We start from the raw sequence: 14,790 nt of genomic DNA on the forward strand, positions 1-14,790 counted from the left end.
ACCATTTCTCCACCTTTCCTATTGTCACCCACTGTGGTAGCTGCTATAATCCTCCCTTTATTAGGTGTCTTCCCTTCCCTTTCTCACTTTATCCTCTCCTGCCATTGCTTCTAGCACCTCCTACATAAATTATTCCCATGAGAATTCTTTTTTTAGGATCAGCTTGGGTAGTCTGCACACAATTCTCAGATAGGAGTTGTTCTATTTCTTAACTGCTACAAGCTCTTAACTTATCAATAATGGAAGCATTTGGCAGTTACATAGTTTACAGATATTTTTCTAATTTTTTTAATAGTTTTTCTTAGAAATTTTGCATTTCTGTCAGGGGAAATATCTTAGAAATTTTGCATTTCTGTCAGGGGAAATATCTTAGAAATTTTGCATTTCTGTCAGGGGAAATATCTTAGAAATTTTGCATTTCAATTAGGTGAAATGTATCCAATTGTTTCTTTACAATTTTTGGCTTTAAAGCCATATTTACTTTTTTTTTTTAAACCCCACTATACAATGTTAAAAACAAACAAACAAAAAATCTCAATTCTTTGTTAGTATTCAGTTTTTTTTTTTTTTCACTTGAAATTGTAGTGGAAGATGAGAAAGGTGGAGCTTCAAATTTACTTTTTTTTCCCATATAGGTAACTACTTTTCTCAGCACTGTTCATTGAGACATTACTTTATTTGAAATCAAAACTTACCTTTGGCCATGTTAAGTAACAAAATTAGATCTTCAAATCACTTTCCTTTCTCTTTCCTATTTTGTGTTGCTATGTGGTTCTCTAATACCTGAGTCAAAACCTGCATTGAAGAGTGTGGGAATCTGATACTAAACATATATATATCTCATATTGTGAATTTAAGTAACCATATTATCGAGATCACCACCTTTATTTTACATATTTGAATTTAACACTATGTGAAAAAATTTTGGTCTTCTACAAAGGTATGTAAGGCATCCTTGTATTACATTTGGAAGAAGTACTCTCAGCAGCAATAAATGAGAGAAAATTATTATCATTTTAGTACATCTTGGTTTAAGGAACCTTAGTACTATCAGTAAAATGTATTGATGAATAGTCTACTTAGTTTATCTCATCTTTGATAATTTTCCTGGCTTTTAATATTTCTATATTCTTATAATACTTCATTTATTGTCTCTGTCATTCATTAAAGTTTTAATAAGATAATTTCTACTGTTATATTTTATTATGTATATGCATTATCTCTTCATGACCTTTTACTATCCTTTAAGGCATATGTTTAATTTCATTTCTGATTATTTCCACAATGTATAGAGCTGAAAATGAGGTAGGGAAATTATCTATAATTTTAGATAAAATATATAAATGTAAAAGATTTAAAAGCATATGTTTCATCTAACAAAATGTCATATAATCTAATATAATTAGCTTATAGGTAACTGTGAAACTAGCATTTTTTTTCTATAAGAATAGGGACTATTGAAGTTTCCTCGTGGTGCAACAGGTTAAGGATCCAGCATTGTCACCTCAGCAGCTCGGGTCACTGTTATGGCGTGGGTTCTATCCCTGACCTAAGAACTTTCACATGCCTTGGATGCTGCCAACAAAAAGGGTGGGGGAAACTATTAATTTCAAGTACTTTTCTCTTTATTTTTAAAATCTTGGGTAGGGCATTCGATGGTCAGAGGCAAAGAAGGCTGATGCCAAAAGTATTCTCTATATGGAAAAAAGATTGCTTTGTTTTTATAGTTTCATCAATTTTTTGTTTTTCTCTTTGGAAGTTGGAAAATAGTTATAAAATGGAATGATAAAACTCTACTTTTTTTTAGTTTAATTGTAATTTTATAAGTAAAAGACTGATAAATCAGTGTGTTTGTAGGACACAGTAGAGGACATGCTAGCAATTTAACAGTCTTTTCTATGCTTCACTTTCTTCATTATAATGTGTAAATGGAAATATTTGTCATAAACCCCATAAAACTTTTATCATAAATGATATCTCAAGGCCTTTAGATAAAAATTCATTTGAGCTTGTGCAAATTTGTGATAGTAATATTATTACCATCAGAGTATCCATTTATCTCTTCAAGATTATATACTTGTTTTTATTATATGTCAGACAGTGTAATTCATATTAATAAGCATTATCAAAAATTTCACTCAAAATATTTTTAGCATAACTATAATCATAAAATGTGAGTCCTTTCATATGACAAAAGTAATTTCCTATGAATTTACTAGGAGTCAATAAAGAAACTTCATATGTATTTTGCATTATGTAAGGGCCAAGTTTTTTTTTGGAAAATAAAAACATGAAAAATTATTTTAAATAATGTGAACCTGTTTTCCATTCCTTCTTTACTTACATTTCACATTCAAACTATCTTTCCTAGTTCACACAGATTTCAGTTTTCCTCTAATTATAACTCCTTTTTCACTGTTCTATTACCTTTTCACTTTGTTTTCAAGCATTACCTATAAAATAACAAGAGAAAAATATGCTTATTTTGCTAGTTAGAAAATAAAGTACTAACAACAAAATCTAAGTTCATCTGACCAAAGTATATTATCATTCTGATGTTTAAATTTTCTTTTTTAAATGTTTGTCTACATCATTTAGGAATTTATATTCAATTCAGATTCTACTTTGATGATTTTAATTGTAAATGTCCCAGGTAGCCTAATAGCATAAATTATAGAATCATCATTTATGGAAGATTTTCCTTATGATAATAAGTTTGGAGCTATTGTATATCCTAGATTGAATTTTATAATAGTGAGTTAACCTGTTAATACTCTGATGCTGAGCATTAATAGTAGTATATTTTCTTTCATTGATGACTTCTTTTCATAGTTTTAGATTTAGAAATCTTTTGTTTTATAAATAGGGAGATAAAAACAATAAGTTCTCCTTTGTATTGGGAAACTATACTTACCCAAAAGGAATCACACGTATACAAGAAACTTACTGACATATGCCAGATTTGAAAATTGGAATGGTTTTAAGGGCTCTGTGAGTTTACTTTCATTCTTAGGAAGAAATGATGGCAGCATCTCGTGCTTGTTTGTGTCTTCCACATACACACACCATATTTGGTTTATTTTATTTTCCTTGGCTCTCTAGTAGGAGCAAATAACACTGAGATACAATTGAACTGGGATGTTAAACCATTTTTTTTTATTTCAAATGGTTATCTTGGTTAAGTCCCTGTCTCTTAACAGAGGTCTGAATGTCTACTCCAAATGATGTGCTGAAACATCGCATTAAGCTTCTTCACTCCCCATTGGTGGTTCATCTTCTGCAGGCAAAGTGATGTGACTCCCTCTGCTATTTCCAGCTCCTACTGGCTAAAGACTAATCTTCCAACTTTGATACTTTGTCCCTTTTACAGATATTTTACATTAAATTTACATACATTTACATGCCATTTATATTAAGTAGTCTTTGATAGTAAAGACCATTTCAAATTAAAGCCAATTCAAAGATGTAAAGATAGAGAAATGCTTTACAAAGCAAAGGGTTAAACATCTATTTTTCCCACTTAGTGTAAATACGATTGTAGAAACAAGATAACCTCTACCTGAAGACAAAGGTTTTAGCCAGATTCTGGGTTGACTGGTCCACAGAATGAAATAATTATCTAACTCCTAGAGAAGTGCTATGCATGATTAAGATAATAAGTGTTAATACTTAGTAGTGATAAGAATGGTCAGGTTGCTTGGCAGATCAGCAGGGTACACATCAGAAAGGGTATTTTTTCTGCATTTCTAGTCTTTCATCAATATGTTTTCTGACAGTTAGTGAAGAATTTGTTAATTGCATCTAGATGTTAGCTTAAAAAAAAAAGAGATGTCAAAGACTGTGTTATGAACATCCTTAGGCAAACAGGCTTGAGTTCTAAGTAAGCAGTGAACTTACAACCTGAATGTATAGGAGGGAAAAGAAATCAGAATTTAGCTCACTGAAGTCATGGGAGATTGACCTAAATATTAAGACCTTTGTTTTCAGTCAAGAGAAGGCTGAAAGTCTAATGCAGTGTGTTAATAACAATACCAACATACAATAATAACAGCTACTACTTATTATTTATTTTCTCCAGGCACCACATATAATTTGAAGACATTTCCTAACATGTATGTGAAGTAAACGTTATTATCTTTAATAATAAGAAAATGAGTATTATTGTTCCATAGTCTCAGAGAGCAGAGATGATTTGTTTGTAAACACTAAAGATGGTAGGAAAAAAACCTGGGATTTGAATTATGATCTATCTGACTTCAAAACCTCTATTCATTTTAGTAGTTCTCTATTTCACTGAGAACTACTACGAAAGTTTTCAACAAACCTAAAGCAAAAGATCTATTCAAATAATCATTGATAGTAAGTGGTCCAAACTTTTCACCAAGCCAAGAGAAGAAACGATTCTTTCTGTTGATACATCCATTTATCCAGTCATTCACTCGGTAAGTATCTATTGAATACTTTCTGTGCACCAACACACATTTTAAGACAGATAGATACCTTTGAGGTTCCCATAGAGCTGCTGAATACCAGTCCATGCCTGAGGGACAGAGGAATAGTGGAAATTCCAGTGTTTGGATACAGTATTGGGATATCTTTGCTTATTATTGAAATACATTTATATCTGTTGATAAATAGCCTTTGTCTCAGACTCTTACCCAACCATAGGTCTTTGTCACCTAGCTGCCCCAGTCCTCTCCTGGGACCACTTTGTATTTCTCTGGCAACTAAAAGAATAATGTCTTTTTTTTAGTGAGGGCCTTTAGAATTCTCTAAAGTTGGCAGCAATTATGTTTATTAGTGCCATCACTAACCAAACTAAGAAATCAGCCCTGGGGCAATGCCACAGGCTCCCCACCTAGTTAATGCGAGGGGTCTTTCCTTGTCCCACGTCCATCCTGTGTCCCATTTTACCGAGACCTCAGAGTTCCTGATTTAGAACTACACTGATGCCAGCCAGTCTGCTCAGTTACTGGTGGCTCACTGCACTCACGACAGCTCTTGAACTGGACCATCCACTCCTGTTTCCCTCTGCTGGAAGCCAGGCCCACGTACCACCAGAAAAGGTGGACAGGTCGCATCTCTAGAGGCAGCATGAACATCTTGGAGGACAAGTTCTTATTGTCCATCTCCCCCACAATGTTGTAGCCACCCACCTCAGCCATTGTCAATGGTGCAGCCACCCACCTCAGCCATTGTCAATGGTGCAGCCACCCACCTCACCCATTGTCAATGGTGCTTGGTAGACTGTAGCCTTGATAGGACTTTGAGAAAGCAGAAAGAGATGGAGAGAGCAAGTAGAGAGAGGGTAATTGGGACACCTCAGGCAAAGACCAGGGGATGCTGACTCTTCTGATATAGTGGGAATTTTTGCAAAGGGAGAAGCAGCAGAAGATGGACAGAGCCAGTGGGAGTAATACGGGGCCAGGAGATGCCAGGAGTCCAAATCCTTGTTTTCAAACCTCTTAGTTAAATATTACCTCTATTAAATTCACTGCATGACAGCTAGTTACAGACAGCGATGGCATCAACATTAACAATAAATCAAGGGGCAGATACCATTCAGCACAATTGAATCTTCCTCATTCAACAGGCAAGGAAACTGAGGCACTGAGAGTTTATTTAAACATAAATGGCAGGGCCAGGATTCTAATGGAGGCAGCCTGGCAACAGGCCCATTTTCTTAAAGGCAGTCTTATACCACTTCTCATCTGACCTGAAAAATTAGTCTAATCCTACTAAATGGGAGATTCAGATTTATTGTTTTCATGTTTTAGTTATAAAAAAGTTGAATCTATAAGGATCTCAGCCATGGGCTGGAATTTTTTTTTTTTTTTTGCTTTTGTAGGGCTGCATCTGTGGCATATGGAAGTTCCCAGGTGAGGCATCAAATCAGAGCTACAGCTGCTGGCCTGCACCACAGCCACAGCAATGCAGGATCTGAGCCGTGTCTGCGACCCACACCATAGCTCACAGCAACTCCAGATCCTTAACCCACTGAGTGAGGCCAGGGATGGAACCCGCAACCTCACAGTTCTTAGTTGGATTTGTTTCTGCTGTGCCACAATGGGAACTCCTAGAAAATATTTAAATGCATTTTCTATTCATTGAACAGAAGCTGAAGTAGGAGTTAGAAGTATAAACAATGTTGGTCTGAAGAGAAATTCTCTACTTATTGAGACATCTAATGACTATTAATTAAATGGGAGAAATTGTTAGAAAAGTTTAATGTGGTTCTCTGTATCAGATAATAGATTATACTGAAGCATTACTTAGTGATAGTCATACCAAACAAAAGATTATAACAAGAATTTCTAAAAATCAGTAATTGATTTCAAAATTATTATAATTTGCCTTATCATTTATATCACTTATTAAAGTTTTATAATATATATAATTCTGTAATTTAGAGAATAAAGATGAATATATTTTAAATGGTGTATGTATACATTGATTTCCATAAAGCATCAAAGCTTTTGGGATATGCAAATGCTTAAGATGGGGAAGGTGATTCTGATATGAATTGAAAGTATGGAGGCATATGAGACTTTCCCATGGGCCCTTGTGCTTCCATTCTAGAGCTATGTTTAGTTAATTTTGATGGATAATTCAAGTTTTATATAAAAGGCTAGTTTTTCAAAGTAACAGAATATATAACATTACAAGTTTCTGCCATAAGGTGAAAAAAGATATACCCCCCCCAAAAAAAAGAGAGAAAAATAAGTGATCCCTTTGGAATCTACACATATTGATAACAAGAAGATAACATGAGACTTCAACACTGAGACACAAATGGTGGATGGAAGGCTACATTTTGTTATAATAAGTCTGAGTCTTGAGTGTAGCCTTGCAGTGTGTGCAAATAAAATTTCTCAGTGAAATTAAAAATTGCTATTTGTGGAGTTCCCATTGTGGCGCAGTGGTTAACAAATCCGACTAGGAACCGTGAGGTTGCGGGTTCGATCCCTGCCCTTGCTCAATGGGTTAATGATCTGGTGTTGCCGTGAGCTGTGGTGTAGATCGCACATGCGGTTTTGATCCCGCGTTGCTGTGGCTCTGGCGTAGGCTGGCGGCTACAGCTCCGATTAGACCCCTAGCCTGGGAAACTCCATATGCCGCGGGGGCAGCCCAAGAAATGGCAAAAAGACAAAAAAAAAAATGCTATTTGTCATAGAACTTTGAGGACTCTACAAATCTTCAGAACCACACATTTTAATCTACGAAATCCACGCAAAGGTCTACTTAAGCAGCACAAAGTCTGTGACTGACTCCACATAGGAAGACCCACAGAACCACTTTTCCAGGGAGAAGGGATCAGATCATTCAGCCCAGCGCCTCATTGCAAAGATGAATCAACTGTGACCTGGAAGGATTAAACTCTATCCCTGAGTTCAAGAAGTTGCTTTGTGGCAGGGCTTGGACTGGAGTTTATGTACAGTGGAAACATTTTTTCTGGTATCTTATATTGCCTCCTCACTAAGCTAAATATATGAGAAAAAAATCAGTAATTATTTTTACCTCAATGAAATTTTAGAGGAAACACAGAAACAATACTTGTACCTATAGGAAATTAAGTAAAACTGTAACTAATTGAACGTCTGCAGGAGTCATGAAGTTGGTCAAAAGGAATTGAACATGTCCTAAAAAGGATGTCTTCCCCACTGCAGTGTGTGGTAGAGTATACCAGCTGGCAAATTTCTCAAAGCCTGGCATGAAAGCCACAAAAGGCTGCCAGTCCCCCATGATCAAAAATGAGAGTCTCTGACAATGCCTATTAATTATGTCATAAAACTAAACAAGCCATGCTCACATGCCACATGGCAGAGGTTAAAAGGAAGCTAGTGACTCCTAAGGATACTAGAGTATTTGAAACTCGGATAGCTGCAGCCTAGTTGGAAATCAATAGCAAAATAAAAGCCTTCTTGATATTATTTTATAAACTCCTATCTTTAAAACCCGAGTTCCAAGTCCTTCATTTCAAGAAGACTCTAGTGCCAAGCCCACATTGTTGTGCTGCTGGTCTCATTGTTTTTCTAACAAGATGCTTTCAGCCCACTCTATTCAACAGCTGCCATGTAGCAGAGGCTGTTTCTTTTGAGTAGGGATATTTTTTTAGAACTAGCTATGTAAAACAATAGGCCACATTCAATTCTCCATCTGTCTTTTATGTCCCTCTGGATTGTTTAAAGAGGCAACGGTTTATTTATAACGTCCATATTATACTCTAAATAATATTTGATGAAGGCTAGTTTTTCAAAGTTATCAGAGAAATTACATAATTGTACCTTTAGGATATGAGGAAAAGCATATTGCAGTGCCCTGTAACTCTCCTGATCCTGCTGTGCCATGCAATTTGCTTGCACATGTTACCCAGTTTTGAACATGACATTGTGGGGAACAAAAGATGACAGAAGTTCATCCAAAAATCTAGTGTTGTCACTGACAGAAAGTTTTAATACATTTAAATCTTTTCTTGAGAGGAGGGAAGCAAAGTAAATTTACCTATCTTGACCAAACAGTTCAAAATAAAGAGGCCTTAAAAAACCAGAATACTAAAAAATATAATGCTAATCTGTTCATTATATCTTTCAAATGAGAGTGCTGAACGTAACTGAACTCCACCCAAGTGAGATCAGCTTTCTTGAAAAATAGGTTATATTGTGTTCAGTCTTTTCAGTGTCACGTTTAACCCAGAAGGACTCATAAGTGATTAGAGCCAAGTGATGTTTATGTCCCTTCTGATCCTTTCAATTTGGTCTTAAAAGGTAAGGTATAACAACAAGTTTTGGGTCAAATAATACAAATTTCTCTGGTATAACATCCAGACAGTTTTTTAGAGAAAATAATTCATTTGTGGGGTGTTCATTTTTTAAAATTAGAATATAGTTGATTTATAGCATTGTGTGTGTCAATTTCTGCTGTACAGCATAGTCATACATACATATGCATTCTGGTTTTTTTTTCCTAGGGTCATACCTGTGACATATGGAGGTTCCCAGGCAAGGGGTTGAATCAGAACTGTAGCTGCTAGCTCATGCCACACCTGCAGCATCAGATCTGAGACACATGGCAGCTCACAGCAACGCCAGATCCTTAGCCCACTGAGCGAGGCCAGGGATAGAACCTGCATCCTCATGGATGCTAGTCAGATTCATTTCCACTGAGCCACGATGGGAACTCCTACATATGCATTCTTTTTCTCATATTATCTTCCATCATGGTCTGTTCCAAGGGATTGGATATAGTTCCCTGTGCTGTACAATAGGACCTCATTGATTATCCATTTTAAATGTAATAGTTTGCATCTACCAACCCCCAACTCCTATCCATCCCACTCCTTCCCTGCTCCACTTTGGCAACCACAAGTCTGTCCCCTATGCCCCTGAGTCTGATTCTATTTTATAAATTTCAGTTGTGCTATATTTTGGATTCTGCACATTAGTAATATCATATAGTATTTGTCTTCTTCTTTCTTACTTCACTTAGTATGAGAATCTCTAGTTGCATCCATGTTGCTACAGATGGCACTATTTTGTTCTTTTCATGGCTGAGTAGTATTCCATTATATATACATACCACATCTTCCTAATCCATTCATCTTTCAGTGGACATTCAGGGTGTTTCCATGACTTGGCTATTGTGAACAGTGCTTCAGTGAACATAGGAGTGTATGTATCTTTTTGAATGAAAGTTTTATCAAGATATATACCCAGGAGTGAGACTGCTGAATCATATGGTAGTTCTATATTTAGTTTTCTGAGGAACCGCCATACTGCTTTCCATAGTGGTTTTACCAATTTACATTCCCACCAATAGTGAACCGCCATACTGCTTTCCATAGTGGTTTTACCAATTTACATTCCCACCAATAGTGAAGGAGAGTTAATGATGGCCATTCGGACCAGTGTAAGGTGGTACCTCATTGTAGTTTTGTTTTGCATTTCTCTTAACAATTAGTGATGTTGAACATTTTTCCATGTGCCTATGATCATCCATATGAATTCTTTGGATAAATGTCTATTTAAGTCTTCTGTCCATTTATCAATTGGATTGTTTGTTGAGTTGTATGTGTTTGAATATTTTGGAGATAAAGCCCTTGTCAGTTGCATCATTTGCAAAGATTTTCTCCCATTCTATGGGTTGTCTTTTCATTTTTTGAATGGTTTCCTTTGCTATGCAAAAGCTTTTGAGTTTAATTAGGTTTCATTGGTTTATTTTGTTTTCATTGACCGTATTCAAGAAATGGATCAAACAACATGTTGCCGTGATTTATGCCAAAGAGCATTCTGCTTATGTTTTCCTTGAGGAGTTTTGTAGTATTTGGCCTTAAATTTAAGTCTTTAATCTATTTTGAGTTTATTTTTGTGTATGGTGTTAGAGAATATTCTAATTTCATTCTTTTACATGTAGCTTTCCAGCTTTCCCACCATTACTTATTGAAGAAACTATTTTTCCTCAACTGTATGTTCTTACCTCCTTTGTCATAGATTAGTTGACTGTAGGTGCTTGGGTTTATTTTTGGGCTTTCCGTCCTGTTTCATTGATCTATACTTCTGTTTTTGTATCAGTACCATACTGTTTTGATGTAGTATAGTCTATAGAGAGGGAGCCTGATTTCTCCAGTTCTGCTTTTCTTTTAAACATTGCTTTGACTATTTTGGGTCTTTTGTGTTTCCATACAAATTTGAAAATATTTTGTTCTAGTTCTGTGAAAAATATCATTGGTAATTTGATAGGGATTGCATTGAATCTGTAGATTGCCCGAATAGTGTAGTCACCTGGACAGCACTGACTCTTCCAATCCAAGAGCATGTTATGTCTTTCCATCTCTTTGTGTCATCATTGATGTCTTTCATCAATAGGTTTCAGCATTCAGGTCTTTTGTCTCTGTTTATTCCTAGGCTTATTATTATTTTTTTAAATGCAGCGGTAAATAGCACCTGATCTTGTCTGGAATCTTCATTTGTTTCTTTTAAAGTGCTTATTTTTCTTGGCTGTGGACTAATGAATTAATTCTTTTGTCTAAAGCAGTAACACAGGAAAGATAGAATGCTTATTTTCCTCATGAGTTTTTGTGACAATTTGTATTTTATTTTCTTTGAAAGGGAAAGAAACTAATATATTCCAATGCTTTATTTGTTCTAGATGCTTTAAAAACATTTTCTCTTTTTATTGTCAAAACAAATATGTGAGGCAGGTACTGCTCTTAAATAATGTATACACATGTGATATTAAAGTGAAAAATTTTACTAAAGCTGTATTTGCAAAGTTTCTGAAATCAGAAGATCAAAGGCCACATCAAATAAACATCACTATCCTCTTTAAATTTCGTTCTCTTAAATCATAGAATGACATGAATTTTGGTATATCAGTTCAAGTCTATATTTTCACATTTTAAAATATTTGAGATTGGAAATATTGAAAAACTTTTAAAAGACATTCGTCTACAGTGTTTGAGATAATTTTAAAATATCTCACTTTCCGGTGATGTCATTTCGGGTAGCCCAATTTTCAGCCTGCAAGTTTTGTTAGAACAGTAAATACAGCTAAAAATAAGGTGAGTTTTACCAAAATTATCTTTGGAGTAGAGGGTGTCATATTAAATTCTCTCATAAATCAGATACTCGTGAAACAAAGTCCTGTTTGGAAAAGAAACCAACTTTAGTCACTGCTATAGATATGTATGCTTATAGAACATTAACTGAGTAATCTCCATAAAAAAGAAGAAATTTTACATTGACTTAATATGTATATCTATCTGAATATATGGCTTCAGAACTGCATGTTTAGAGTTGTTGCAAACAAGCCTTTTTTTTTTTTTTGGCTTGTTAAGGTTGCACCTGTGACATGAAATTTCCCAGGCTAGGGGTCGAATCAGAGCTGCAACTGCTGGCCTATACCACAGCCATCAATGCCAATGTAAGTGAAGTATGTCAGACAGAAAGACAAACATCATATGATATCACTTATATGCAGAATCTAATAAAACAAAGACTCACAGATTTTGAAAGCAAACTAATGTTTATCAAAGGGAAACATTAGAGAGTAGGTGGGATAACTTAGGAGTTTGGAATTAACATATACACACTGCTTTATATAAAACAGATAACCAACAAGGACCTGTTGTATAGCACAGGGGACTCTACTCAGTATTATATAATAACCTATATGGAAAAGAATATGAGAAAAATATGAAAAAATACAATGTGTGTGTATACACCTAAAACTAATGCAACATTGTAAATCAACTCTAATAAAATGTTTAGGAAGCTTATATATTCAAATCAAATGACTTCCTCCTTTAAAATTGTGTCAAAAATCTTACCAGACTATAAGCTCCATCCATGAAATTGCATTCTAGCATTTCTGGCATATACATGCATTCAATAAAGATCCATTGAATAATGAATGAAGTAATAGTGATTTTTATTAGTTCTAATGAAAAAGATGCAAATGCATGATTTTATTGATTCATTCATTCATCAAAAAATCATTACTAAACTAGTTCAAGCATTTTTTTTCTAAGTGAGGATAAATATTGCCTTGATTCTGGAAAGTTCTGTTGTTGTTCAGCCCTTTTGAATTTATTTTGTAAGTGTTCTCTGAGGCTTAATTCTCTCTTCCTTTACTTTGACTATTTTATTATTTTTTAAAACATCCATTGAAGAGCTCCATCATGGCACAGCAGCAACTAATCTGAGTAGGAACCACGAGGTTGCAGGTTCGGTCCCTGGCCTTGCTCAATGGGTTAAGGATCTGGCGTTGCTGTGAGCTATGGCATAGGTCACAGACGTGGCTGGGATCTGGAGTTGCTGTGGCTGTGGAGTAGGCTGGCAATTGTAGCTCCGATTATTCCCATAGCCTGGGAACCTCCATTTGCCGCAAGTGTGGCCCTAAAAAGAAAAAAATAAAAATAAAATAAAATAGAGTAAAATATCCATTGATATATTCCTGTGTGACCTAAGATATAAATATATACCCTAAGATGAAAGATACATGTATAACATGACATATATTTTCTTTATTGTATGATATTATCAAGTTCAGCAATACAGAAAAAAAGAATTAAGGTTATGTCTATATTCTTTGTTAATAACTGATCCCAAGTAAAATGATTTTGTTACCTTTTGTAAACCACTTAAAATTTTACAATGATCTCCATGTAAACAAGTTATATATTTTTTATTTTCTAAAAAATATTTTTTGTTAAATTAAGTATACAATATTTTCATTTCATGGCTTCTAGAAATTGATATGATTTAATGTTTGTGCATTTTATTATGTGTACTATTTATAGATCAAAATTTTCACTTTATCAAAATTATATTTTATATTTTTTCCAAATACTCTTTTTCATAAATGCTATTAGTGAATTTCCTAAAGATCAATCATATTAAACTTATCACAAAATATGTGATATTAAAGATTATAAAATACTTCAGATTTCATAAGATTTTGATGGTATATCCTAGATATTAAATATATGAATTACCAGGAATTACTCTTATGTTATAGCATCATATCCTTATATATATACTGAAGTGCAGTTTATATTTCCCTAAAAATACTCTACAAGCAAGTTGCAATTCATTATCTATGAATCTATTTATGTGGAACAGTAAATCACAGGCAATTCACTTTAAGTTGTCATTATTTACAGTAAAATAATTTGGAAAGAAAACAAGTTGTGGGTTATTGTTTTGAGAATAAATAAGTTAAATACCAAACAAAATGAAAGAGAAAGAAAAATAGGTTTATTTTAGGAACATAATCATGCTTTGTTCAAAAAGACTATTCCTATAACTTTCCCAGGTTATATTAAATCCTAAAAAATGATGAAAGTGAATTATAAATATATAAAGGGAAAGATATTTAGCAGGCATCATTTCATCTTTTAAAAAATTTTTCACGAGGAAAATAAGAAATAGAGCAACATATAAGACTTCAAAGAATCTTCTTTGTAATTGTAGTATATGTGATAGTTTTTTCATCTTTCTCATTTGGACATAAAAGTAAAAAGAAGTAAGTTTTAGACTTTTAAAATAGAATCTATCTCTATAACTGCTCTGTTGTCATGGTGTGTGATAAAATGAAAAGTTACAATGAATTAGAAAATTAGCTAAAATTATTTCCTCATGTCTTTCCTATAGTTCCAAGATGTTCTGTTCTAGATATATAACAGAAATACTAAAATAGAATTTACAGATAATCAATACATATGACTATTCATACAATCATATTGTCCATGTGAATATGGGTGTGTGTGTATACCTATGTACTCTGATGCATCATGAATTGATGCATATATTAGTATTAATCATAAGTGGGATTATTTTATTATTTTATTTTTTTCATATGCAATTTGGGTTTTATTTGTGTGTGTGTGTGTTTCTGTAAGTTTCTTTTTTTTAATTTCCCCAATACATTATTTTTTTTTCTACTGTACTGCATGGTGACCCAGTTATACATACATGTATACATTCTTTTTTCTCACATCATCACACTCCATCATAAGTAGCTAGACATAGTTCCCAGTGCTACACAACAAGATCTGATTGCTAATCCATTCCAAAGGCAATAGTCTGCATCTATTAACCCCAAGATATTTTCTAACAATATAGAGAAATATGGTCTGTTTGTGTATGTTGATTTTGAATCTTACAATCTTACTAAGTTAACTTATTAGTTCTAGCAATTGCCTTGTATACTCCATAGAGTCTTATACATTGGTAATGATGTTGTTTGCAGAAAGAGAAGTATTATTTCTTGTTTTGAATACATTATTCATTT

Source organism: Phacochoerus africanus, chromosome 10 (assembly GCF_016906955.1).
Source record: "Phacochoerus africanus isolate WHEZ1 chromosome 10, ROS_Pafr_v1, whole genome shotgun sequence".
NCBI classification, from domain to species: Eukaryota; Metazoa; Chordata; class Mammalia; order Artiodactyla; family Suidae; genus Phacochoerus; species Phacochoerus africanus.